This window comes from Cynoglossus semilaevis, chromosome 15, assembly GCF_000523025.1.
Source record: "Cynoglossus semilaevis isolate Cse_v1.0 chromosome 15, Cse_v1.0, whole genome shotgun sequence".
NCBI classification, from domain to species: Eukaryota; Metazoa; Chordata; class Actinopteri; order Pleuronectiformes; family Cynoglossidae; genus Cynoglossus; species Cynoglossus semilaevis.
Window position 1 is genome coordinate 9,058,468 of NC_024321.1, and position 10,919 is coordinate 9,069,386.

Sequence of the window (10,919 nt, forward strand, 5' to 3'; positions counted from 1 at the left end):
GGACATAAGGTCCACTGCCAAAGGAAATCAAACTGTCCTCTCTTTCCTTATTGATTTTTAGGTTTTCTTTGTCATTCAGCTAAAGCCTGCACATTCTGAGTGACTCACAATCCCTTTGATTCAACAGTTGCTGAAGTGGTAATTGTTTAAGATAAATAAGCACATCTGGAAAGGCATTCATACAGATCCATCTTAGAAAATCTGCATTTTTGCATTACATCAGGTCTGATGCAGACCCGGAACGCTCTTTAAAATGTTTTGCCATCACCACAGTGATATAGTATATTTCATCAATAAGATGACGTTTTAACAGTGTGAAAACAGATGTCTCTATTTTTTTTACTCTTATTTACATTATAAATATAGCATTTTTTATTTGCATTTCACTGTGGAGGACTGATTGTATTTTAACAACCAGTGAAGAAAAAAAATGATGAGGACTATTGTCATGACAATTATTTCTTCAAGGAAGATTGTCCGGACATGTTCGAGTTACAGCCATCTATTATGGTGTGAAACATCTAAATCGAGTGGGACAAGTCAAGACAAGTTTCATGTTGCAGGAGTAACAAGAAGGTATGTTTTTTTACACCCCCTGCTGGTATAATGAAGGACCCTACACTTCTTATTCTTACATACTAATACGTTTCTACTGCCTCCCCACAACCTGGTACTGGATTTTTCTGGATAGTTGCAGTTTCATGCACCATTTTTAGCCATCCTATACAGTTTAACTCATTATTATTTAAGTGTGTTGAAATATACATTTTACATTAATATAACATACATCATTACAGAGCTTGGGAAGTACATACAATACATTACGACACACTGGCAAAGAGAATTCTAATAAGAACCATCAACTTATATGGAAAAATCAACATGAATTATTTAGATTAAAAAGATTAAATGCCTATTCCTTTGTTTTCCTTTTAATTTTCTTTTTGATGACAAGCAAGGTTAAGGTGTGTAGTTTACCACTGTGTAATGATTTTGAAATGTTGCAATATACAGAATAATATGCAATAAGACACTCTCTACATAGTAGTGTATGTAAATATGCTTGTTTATTGTGTTCTTCTCTTCTAATGTTGACACTTTCATTTTCATTTTTTGTATTTTCTTTGTACTGGATATTACAATAAAGATTAAATTCTATTGTGATCTATTCAGATTATATAAATCGCCAAATGCACTTCATTCTTGTGTGGTCATCTGGTTTAATGGCAACTATCCATTTAACTCTCCACTTTGAACCACCATTTCAATAAAAACGTTGTTAAAATGTTGTTTGGTTAGTTGGTTAGTTAGTTGGTTCATTGCGCATTCTTAAATTTAATAAATGTCACGTCATATCTTATCACACCAGTTTTAGAACACACTCAGCAAGAACAGCCCTTTTCATATAGATTAATAGCCCAACGGTGTTTAAAGTCAGAGTGTTTCTTACTTCTGTGCAAGAAGTGTCAGTAATACACCGTCGATGCGACGTCGAACACCGTTTATTGATGTTTGGGCAATGGGTCTATTTTTCCTGTCGGAGGACTATCGGTTTTTCAAGCCGTACAACTCGAGGTGTATAAATATCAGTCTGCGGCACAGTGAAACCATACTGCATGTGCAATGAAAACACTTCGTCGGTATTAGACACGTCCCAGGTGAACATTACTTTATCTTTTTTTCTTTGCTTATTATTGTACAACATTTAGTAGCGAAGTGTTATTCCAACATTAAACGATGCCTTACAGTCTTAAGATGTACACGGTAGCCATTAAAAGCAACTGTTAGTTAGGCCACGTTTGTGGGCGGTGGCGTCTTTTGTCGATGTGCTTTGGTGCTAACAGTATTGTTTTATTATTGCCATGTGAGATCTGACATATGTACTTTTTAATAAATTAAACGTGCCCGATTTAAATAACGCCATCACGCCTCAGTCGTCTCGAAAAGCTTGATAAGTTTTATCGTCATATCTTTGCCAAGCGTTGAGCTGTGTGACGTTTTATTTAAACAGGTTTTTCAACCGTCAAAGATGATCAATTTGGAGATCAGAGCAAACATCAAATTTTTAACCAAACTTGAATGGAAACCTGTTAAAATTATTGAAGCTTTGCAACAGGTTTATGGGGACGCTTCACCATCTAGAGCTGTTGTTTATGCCTGGATCAAACGATTTAAGGAGGGTAGGGAAGGTCTCCAAGACGACCCCAGGGAAGGAAGGCCTTCCACGTCAAAAAATGAACATAATGTTGAGCTTGTCAGAAATCTAGTGGCAGAAGATAACCAAATCACAGTGGATGCAGTTGCCAGTGAGGTTGGAATCTCCCATGGTTCTGCTTTTTCAATTTTGACCCAAGAGCTTGGTCTGAGAAAACCTTTAGCTCGTTGGGTCCCAAAAACTTTCAGCGAGGATCACCTGGCTCAGACGCCTGACGATCTCCAGTGACTGCATATATGGAGAAAAAGGATTTAACCAAGTGAACCAAAAAATAAAATTCAATCAAAACCATGGCTACCAAATGGAACACCTCGACCTGTGAAGTTCAAAGCAGAGAGCTTGGTTCAAAGCTGCAGTTTCCACAGTTCCAAAGGAATCCTTGTGCAATGGCAAGATGACAAAGTCCAAAAAGAAAAACTTGCTTAGAATGTCGCTGGACGTGCTGCTATCCTGTCTTTAATGTGCATGAACAGATTTAATGCACTTCATCATATGCCTATCTGTTTTTACTGAGGATGCTGCGGATCATGAAAAAACAAATATTTCTTCTAGTTTTGCCTTTGTGACCAAGAGAGATTCCCATGCTTTGACAGTTAAAAAAAAAAGCCAGGTTTCCAAGGTTTTTTTTTTCCTGGGGGAACAAGCTCCTTGGTCTGTTCCTCTAGGTTTTGCTTTTGTCCTTATTTGCAGCAACAATTAAAAAAAAAAAAGCAAAAGACTCTGGTGTTGGACTCCTGATTAGGTCAGAACAGGGTTCAATTCCCTGCGGTGTTGCTTTTCAGTTTGCTGTGTGGTGCCGGTTCAATTACTTAAAAAACCTAAGAATGCAGAATATGGAAACTTGATAGGCTTAGATTTATGGAAGACATTTTGGAACTGAAAGCATAGGCACCAGTAGCAAGAGCAATGGGGAAAACCTCACATACTTATTGTTAGAATTTTCCTTTGGTATCTTGTTCTAAATAACACACACAACATTACATGTGTTTACAATGATGACAGCTGTACATAGTGTGCTGACAATTTCTTATAGTGCATCTTTAATATCTTAAGTGGGAAACCTGATTTTTATTTTTTTTATCTGAAACTATCCTTAATAAAAATCTAAATAAAAATCGTGGTGTGTTTAATTTTATGATAGGTCATAATGTACTTGGATAAATGTATGGAAAATGTATGACAGCCATGTCAAAAAACAAACTCTCTTTTTATTTTCTGCATTAGGTTCTGTTAATCAATGAATTGTTATACACATTATGTAAAACCATTAATTGCTACTGGAGCTCACTCATTTCCAAATCTGATGTCACATGACTACCCTGCCTTACACAGAAGCGTATGGTACATTTTTCTGTTTAGTGTAATCTTTATTATACATACACCCTGTTTGTTGTGGGGTCTGTGCTAATCAAGGATACATGTTGAAAGTTATTATATTTATAAGTGTATAAATATAACTTTAGGACTTGGGACATCCCAGCTTTTTTTTTTTTTGCAACTATGCTTTTCAGGCTCTCACAAACCAATGTCTGCAGCAGTTTTTGTTGAAGACCTGCATTCTCATCCTGCAGTGCTCTAGACTGGGGTGTGGAGAACCGAACATTGTTACCGGTCTGAGCAGGGGTATTTGTTGCTCAAACATTTCATACATATTTTCTCTAGAAGTATTTTTTTTAAATCTACTCCATCAAAAATATTCAAATGTTATTTATCAAATTTTATTTGTTCTTAAAATTGTCTCACACCTAAACTATTGAACAACACATATTTAATATACTGAATAATGGCAGTATTGATACTACAGCTTTACAAGAGAAAAAGATCTGTAAGCAGTGAAAGAAAGTGATTCACATCCATAATCTTAACAGAAATAAGAAATGAATGTCAATGGCACAAGAACATTTACCAGAGATGATTTGCATCAAACAGTGAATTGTGGTTGATAAACCAGTGTAAAAGAACAACTTATTATAATACTACTATTTATATATATATAGATTTTAAAATTTGAATTTGACTCTAGGTATGAGTTTTGGGTGTACTGCAGCATCAAAAAGAAAAAATAGCCAGTACAGTGACTCAGCTGTACTTCCCCCACAAGAGGCGGCTCAATGCAGCTTTTTTCAAATGGTATCTAAATCGTCAAGTCATCCTTTGTCACACTGATCATGTAGAGACTAATTCTCAATAGTCAGATTCACAATAAACCAGTAACTACATGAAATAGCTTTGGTTTTATATTTAATAACTTATTACTTAATACAATTTACCATATATACGGTTAATAAGAAGAGATTATTGTTTACCTGGTGGAAGGTAAACAATCTCTCTGTCTTTGCCCTCAGACTGCTTTAACCTTGGTCATGCTGAAGAAACAAATGTCTTCTGTGTGGCAGTTTGGTTAGCACACAAAGGCTAATGTTTTGACCAAAGCATGGGAGGCAGTGAAACTAATCCTATCAACTACCCCCCATTTTAGTCTTGATCAATGATATTAGTTATCATAGTGATGTCTATTTGTTGAGGTTTGCCCAGACATGTTCACATCACAGTCATCAATACTTGTGCAAAACAACCATGTGAATAATAAATAAATGGAGGGGGGAGTTTCAATGGAAGACGTGACAAGAGACATGTAACTTCAGAGCACCCCCTGCTGGTAAAACGAAGTACCTTCCGCACCTTATTTTCAGTCCTGGTAAATTTCCATTGCTACCCCTGCCACGAGATGGTTCTGGATATTTCTAGTTTTATTAAGCATGATCTCCAGACAGCCGTATCAATATAATGAACGTTTTAAGGTATTCAACTAGACGTTACAGTGATACATTTTTACATAAAGACATTATGAACAAGCCCCCAAAATATGGGTATATACATTACACACATAATACAATATATATATAAACATATATAGTTTAACACACTGGCTTTTGACATTCTAAAGAGAAACGTGAGAACCAACGTGGTCAGTCAAGTATTCATCATATAAAAGAAAAGATGTAGATGAATATATAGTACTGTCCTTTGTTTTTCAAACACAAGCACATACCATTGCAGTTAAAAGAAAGTAGGCCCAACGATTCCACTACATTCTGGTTTGATCCGGTTTGTCGGGCTGTGTTACAAAGAAGTTGATATCAATCCGCGCAGCCGATCCCGTGACGTCAGCTGTTTTTACCGTCTTCAGCGATCTTATATCTAAAAAACGTATTTAAAACATATGTGACGTTACATTAGGTTGTCGCTTATAATCACACAATTGTATAGTCGATCAATATAGCAGGTACTTCTCAGTTATCCGCACAGCAGTCATAGGAGCTCTGAGACAAGAACAGGACGACACATTGTTGGTCTTTGTTCGACGGTGTTTTAATTACAACGTTTACTTTCTTATTCATAAGAAAGGTAAATAGTTTTGCTCATTTTTATGTTAAAAAGTCTATATAAACACAAATGAGTCTTTTTGTGTGTGTTTGCTGTGGGACTATTTTTGTCATCGGATGTATATCTCTTTTTGTCGCAGCACAACCCAAGGTGTATAAATATCAGCGTGACGCACCATAGTTAGCACACGGCAGCGGAACGTCTTCGGCGGTGTTAGAGTCGTCTCAGGTTTTATGGCTCTTAAACTTTTCTTCTTTGTAGTACGATTTTTCTGATATCGAGTCGTTGTAAATGCTGATATGTAGTTTCAACCGTATACTGTATGTTGTTTAGCTTAATCATAGACGTGGAATACAACGTGATTAGATAGCGTTTTGGGGCGATGGCGTCGTTTGTCGATGTGCTTTGATGTCGGGTTTTTAGAGCATCGTTTTGTCAGGCATTGTTACCTAAACTTTTTTATATTTGATTTTTTTATTACTTCTTACAAAGTCTAGCTGGCGAAATGCTCCTTATCAAAATTAAACCGTTATTGGGTTCCGCCGTAGCCTTTTACGGTTTTAATTTATCGAATTAAAAGTAGATACACTGTTATGTAACAAATGCCCTTTTTTAGGCGAAAGAGTAAAGGCCTGATTTAAAATGAAACGATATCTAGCCAGCCTTTCATGGCCTTACAATTCCACATCATGTAGTCTCGAAGTGGTGACGTAATGATGAGCAAATGTAGCCATTGGTTATTTTGAAAGACGCTCGTTACGCATGACGTGTAACTCGAGAAAACGGTATATTATGGTGTTATATCACCGCATCATGCCTTATTTATTAAATAGCGTTTCTAAATAGAAATAACCAACTTCAAAAGAACAATTATTTTAAAATACAATAGACTAGGGTTTTTAAGTTTTATTTACATTTAACAGTAAGTACCCTAGTCATAGTAGATATTTCAATAAATTAAAATGTATTGCAATAATACTGTTTAAGTTTTTTTCCGTTTTTTTTCTTTTTCAAAGAGTAGGCTATTCAACTTAAAGAAGGCACTTATAATTAATAAGTCCAAAAAAAAGACTTAACTCTCATGTGATAAACGCCATCAACATTGTACTTATTGATGGAAAAGTTCCTCTTTTTTAGGACTATAGCCTCAACGCTCGATTAGAGGCTTTTCAAGACTCGCATACACATTTCCTTTTTTTGTTATTTTGGGATTTTTTTTATTTATTTTTTTCTCTTTGGGGGTATGGACTGTGTTTTTGTGAGGGGGGGGGGATTTGGACTAAGTTTTACTGGAGGGGAAATGGACATAGTCTTTAGAAGAACATCGCAGGACCAGGAAGGCCAAAGGACTCAGGGGAGAACCAGAGGGCAAGGAGGGTGGACCAGAGTGACCAGGCAGGACAGGATCAAAGGGCGAGGAGGGAGGACCAGTGCGGATCCAGGCAGGACCAGAGGGCAAGGAATGACCAAAGTGGAACCAGGCAGGACAGAACCAGAGGGCAAGGGATGACCAATGTGGAACCAGGCAGGACAGGACCAGAAGGCTGAGGGGGACCAGAGGTCCAAGGCAGAGCAAGACCAAGGAGCATGGCAGGAACAGCAGAGGGTGCCCAAGAGTTCGCTGTCATCAAGTGTACACCAGAGGGAGCCAGATGCCAGGGCAGTATAGCAGCAGAGGGTGCTCATCACTGAAGCAGCGGCAGTTCGCCAGCCAGCTGGGGTGGGAAAGGTTGCACGGATATCTTCTAGCGCTACACGTTTGTGGAGGGCATTGGTTTGTATTTTGGGTATAGGTATCACTGTAGTATTCTCAGGCATTTAGTTCTTTAATCATCACTTGTAGAACACAATTTCTCGCACAGCTTTCTTCTTCCTCTTTACAGGCAAGCCGTGTAAATCGTTTTGTACCGTTGGTCGCCTTCCTGTTGTGCTCTGACATGAGTGTGGTGGTGTCCACTGTGATGAATGCCTTGATAGTGTGCTGTCGTGAGGAACATCTGGTTGGACTTCCGACCCACTGCGATCAGAAGTAGTTTCCCCAGCCCGAAAGAGAAGCAGTTTCTTGTTATAAGGTCTCCCTGAGAGAAGTTACAGCATTGGAGTGTGAGAGTGGAAGGTCTCCCAAACAATCGATTGAGTGTGTTCAGCAACTCACCGGCAACAACAGCAGCTCCTTATTGGTACCATTCAGCTACTTCCTGCAGTGAGTTTATGCATGAAGTGTACACTTGGGTGTAACTATCATGTATGGCTCTTCGTATTTAGTGCACCCATCTTTTGCACAGTGAATACTTTTTTTAATTATTATTGGTATTTTTGGGTGTAAGGGGGCAGGGGTGGGGTTTTAAATGTGTTTCGAGTTCTTCTTTCCACAGGCCTGGCCCCCTAGAGATCATCCAAAGAATTTCCCCTCCTAGGTGCTTGGGTCAACTTGTGCTCATCTTGCTATTTGTAGTGCCATGGATTGGAATCATGTGCATCACAGCAGTTAAACCAAATGTTGGAAAGTATTGGGTATTGTTTAATATTTTTTTCGTTACGAATGTTGTCCTCCGTAAAACCTAGCTCTGTGCACCTTACGTTGGTTGGGGTGGGATGGGGTTCCTTAATCAGTCTTTTCCTAGACTTTTCAGCTCCATGTTGCCAGCACAAAACGGCCTGAGTAGGATGCAACCAGATGCTACCGAGGAGATATGGGTGGACACTTTACTTCACAGGATAGCAGCCTTGAGAATTAGTCTCCTGATGTAGCAACGAGTTGTTTTCCCGGAGAGTGTGGTAACAAGTCTTTTTACTAGAAATTGCAAGTATGTTCAAGCTCCAAATTTGCTTGTTGGGTTTGGAGGGGCTGTGTATTTTTGACTCTTGCAGATCATACAGTAAAAAAGTAAGACAGTTGGTCCAGTTAAACTTCAGTCTTCCTTGAAGTCCTTGTCAGCAGTTCAAAAGGATGGAACCCCTCCTGTTAAGGCCAGTGGTATTAAAAGCTTCCTCTGGAAAAATAGATTTACCATTTGTTTCATAGTCAGTTGTTAAGTCACTAATCTTAATATTGTAATGCTAAAACTGCAGTGTTATATCTTCATTGCACCTGAGGGTGGGGCATTGTTGGGGCGAGAGGCTTTTTTTCCTTTGCATTTTTCCAGTGTGCTGTGTCCTGTGCGCTTTCCAAAACCCAAGACCACGAGGAAATCCCCTAACTCATTGTATGTACAAGTTTCCTAGAACATCACATGTCACGTAAGGTCACTAAATGTTTACATTTATTTAAACATTCATTGTCTGGCTACAATTGCAACCTATATTGCAACTCCTTTGCAATTAGTTACCATGCTTTGTATTGGCAATACAATGAGTGAACTATCTGTAAAGGATTTTCTTTTTTTTTTTCCATAATAAATGCATAGCTTTTTGTGATTGAATACAGTTCTGGTATGCATTTGTTCTTTGGAGGGGGGCTTGTGTGGGGAAGCTTTCTTTTCTTGTGCTTTTCAGGTTTGACTAAAAGCTTTGGAGCTTTTTAGAGCACGGATGTGACGTGAGCTCGAATGTCATCCCTTTTCAAAGTGGAAGTTAAAGGCAGATAAGTTGAATCCATCAAATATTGACATTGAAATGCAAAATGTCACTGACCCTAGAAGGGTTATCTGTTTTGATTGGTGTTAAGCAATTGCTGTACTTGACACGAAAGCAGCTTGTTTTACGTGTTTGTGGAAATGGCACTGATGTGCTTTCTTAACGAGAACCTTTCGTGATAATGGAAAGATTTGATGGACATTCATTATTTCTCACATCTGCAGTAAAGCATTTGGGTAAGGATAACAATGGTCAGTTCTTTGATTGGAGGGACAGGGCTTTTCTTGTTTGCCTTTTGTTTGATCTTTCAGAACAGTCCAAAGGAAGAATGCAGTCTACACAGGAACCATTTCTTCCAGCACCCAGTTTGAGCAATTGGAGTCAGGTTGCATTTTAATAGTATAGCAATATTAGACCCCAGCTACTAGCCCTTGTGCAAATGTGCATGTGGCAGGTTGGTCATTTATGTGGACCTATATCATGCAACTGTGTGAGTATAAAGCCTAAATTTTAGTAGCTGGGAAAAGCTGTGCATGGTACAGCTTACATTTGATCCACATGCAGCGCAAATGTGTTGCTTTAGTCCTTTATTGGGTTTGGTTGGTTGTATTCCTCCACTTTTTTTCACAGAATTGAGTTCGAGACTGGTTCAAGCCTGAGCAAATCCTTCAGACCTGGAGTGTGTAGTAAGCTGTTGGCTTAACTTTGTCAAATTAACTTTTTCATGTAGTAATTGAACAAATTTGACATCTTGGAACTGGCTTAATGTTAACCTAAATCAACAGTAACAATGCTTTACTTGCATATCTCTTTGGCCACAGGGCCTTATTGTTTTGCATCTTAAACTATAAGATGAGTAGAATTCTTGAGTATTGTGTGGTGGGTGTGTTGTGTAGTTCACTCTGTTTCAGATCATTCACGTCTGTCCACTCGATCTCGCCTGCCCTTGAATGCTAAGCCATCTGTGGAAGCTGTCAGCGATTATCAGTGTGGTCCCTGAATGAAGTGCCAATCCCCCTGTGCGCTTGAGCTTAAAACTGAACCCTAGATGTCCTTCGCAGAAGCCCCTGCTCTCCGTTTGTGTGCCTCTTTTCTTTTCCTTCTGGTTTCTCAGGTCAAATTTGTCCAAATTGTCTTAATCTGTCATCTGGGATGGCCTAACCTCTGGAAATACTGAGAATCCAGTCACATTAAGATCAAGAGCTGCAAGCTTGTCCCGCTAATACTGCATCACCACAGTCTCATGGGTTCCAAGTTAAGTAACCAGGTTCCCTTCGTAATTTTCTTTTAACACTTCATGGCCTAAATGTGTGACTCAACATGTTGCATGCACATCAGCTTTGCATAACTTTTTATTTATAGTATACAACATGTTCGTGAAATCCACAAACATTGCAGTAGTATTTGGTGGGATGTCTCTTGGGGAGGGCAATGCTTTCTCTCTTTTTCAGATTTCTTGTTCAGCTTAGTTTGCTACTGAACCGTGCGACTTAAACCTCTTCAGGGAAACGCGAAGGTCTTGGAACTGTGAGCCTCTAGAGCGGCTGCACTCTTAAATGCTTTGAAGAATTGCGCATCACTGTGGAAGAGTAGCTTTGGTAAATGCTGCATAGCAGCTGGTAGTCAACATCAACTTTGGACATTTGTCATATTGGATCAATTTTGGTGTTTCAGTTTGGGGGGGGGGTGCTTAAACTCTCTGTCTTTCTCCCATACAGTGTAATTTTAGGCCTCCTGAGTG

General features: G+C 38.7%; 1 long non-coding RNA gene across 1 annotated transcript; it reads left to right on the forward strand.

Moving 5' to 3' along the window:
* Positions 1-17: 17 nt before the first annotated feature.
* Positions 18-3,330, forward strand: LOC103390817 (uncharacterized). Its single transcript, XR_522737.3, has 2 exons — positions 18-1,658; positions 2,012-3,330. It is a non-coding gene; the product is annotated as an uncharacterized LOC103390817 (long non-coding RNA).
* Positions 3,331-10,919: the final 7,589 nt, after the last annotated feature.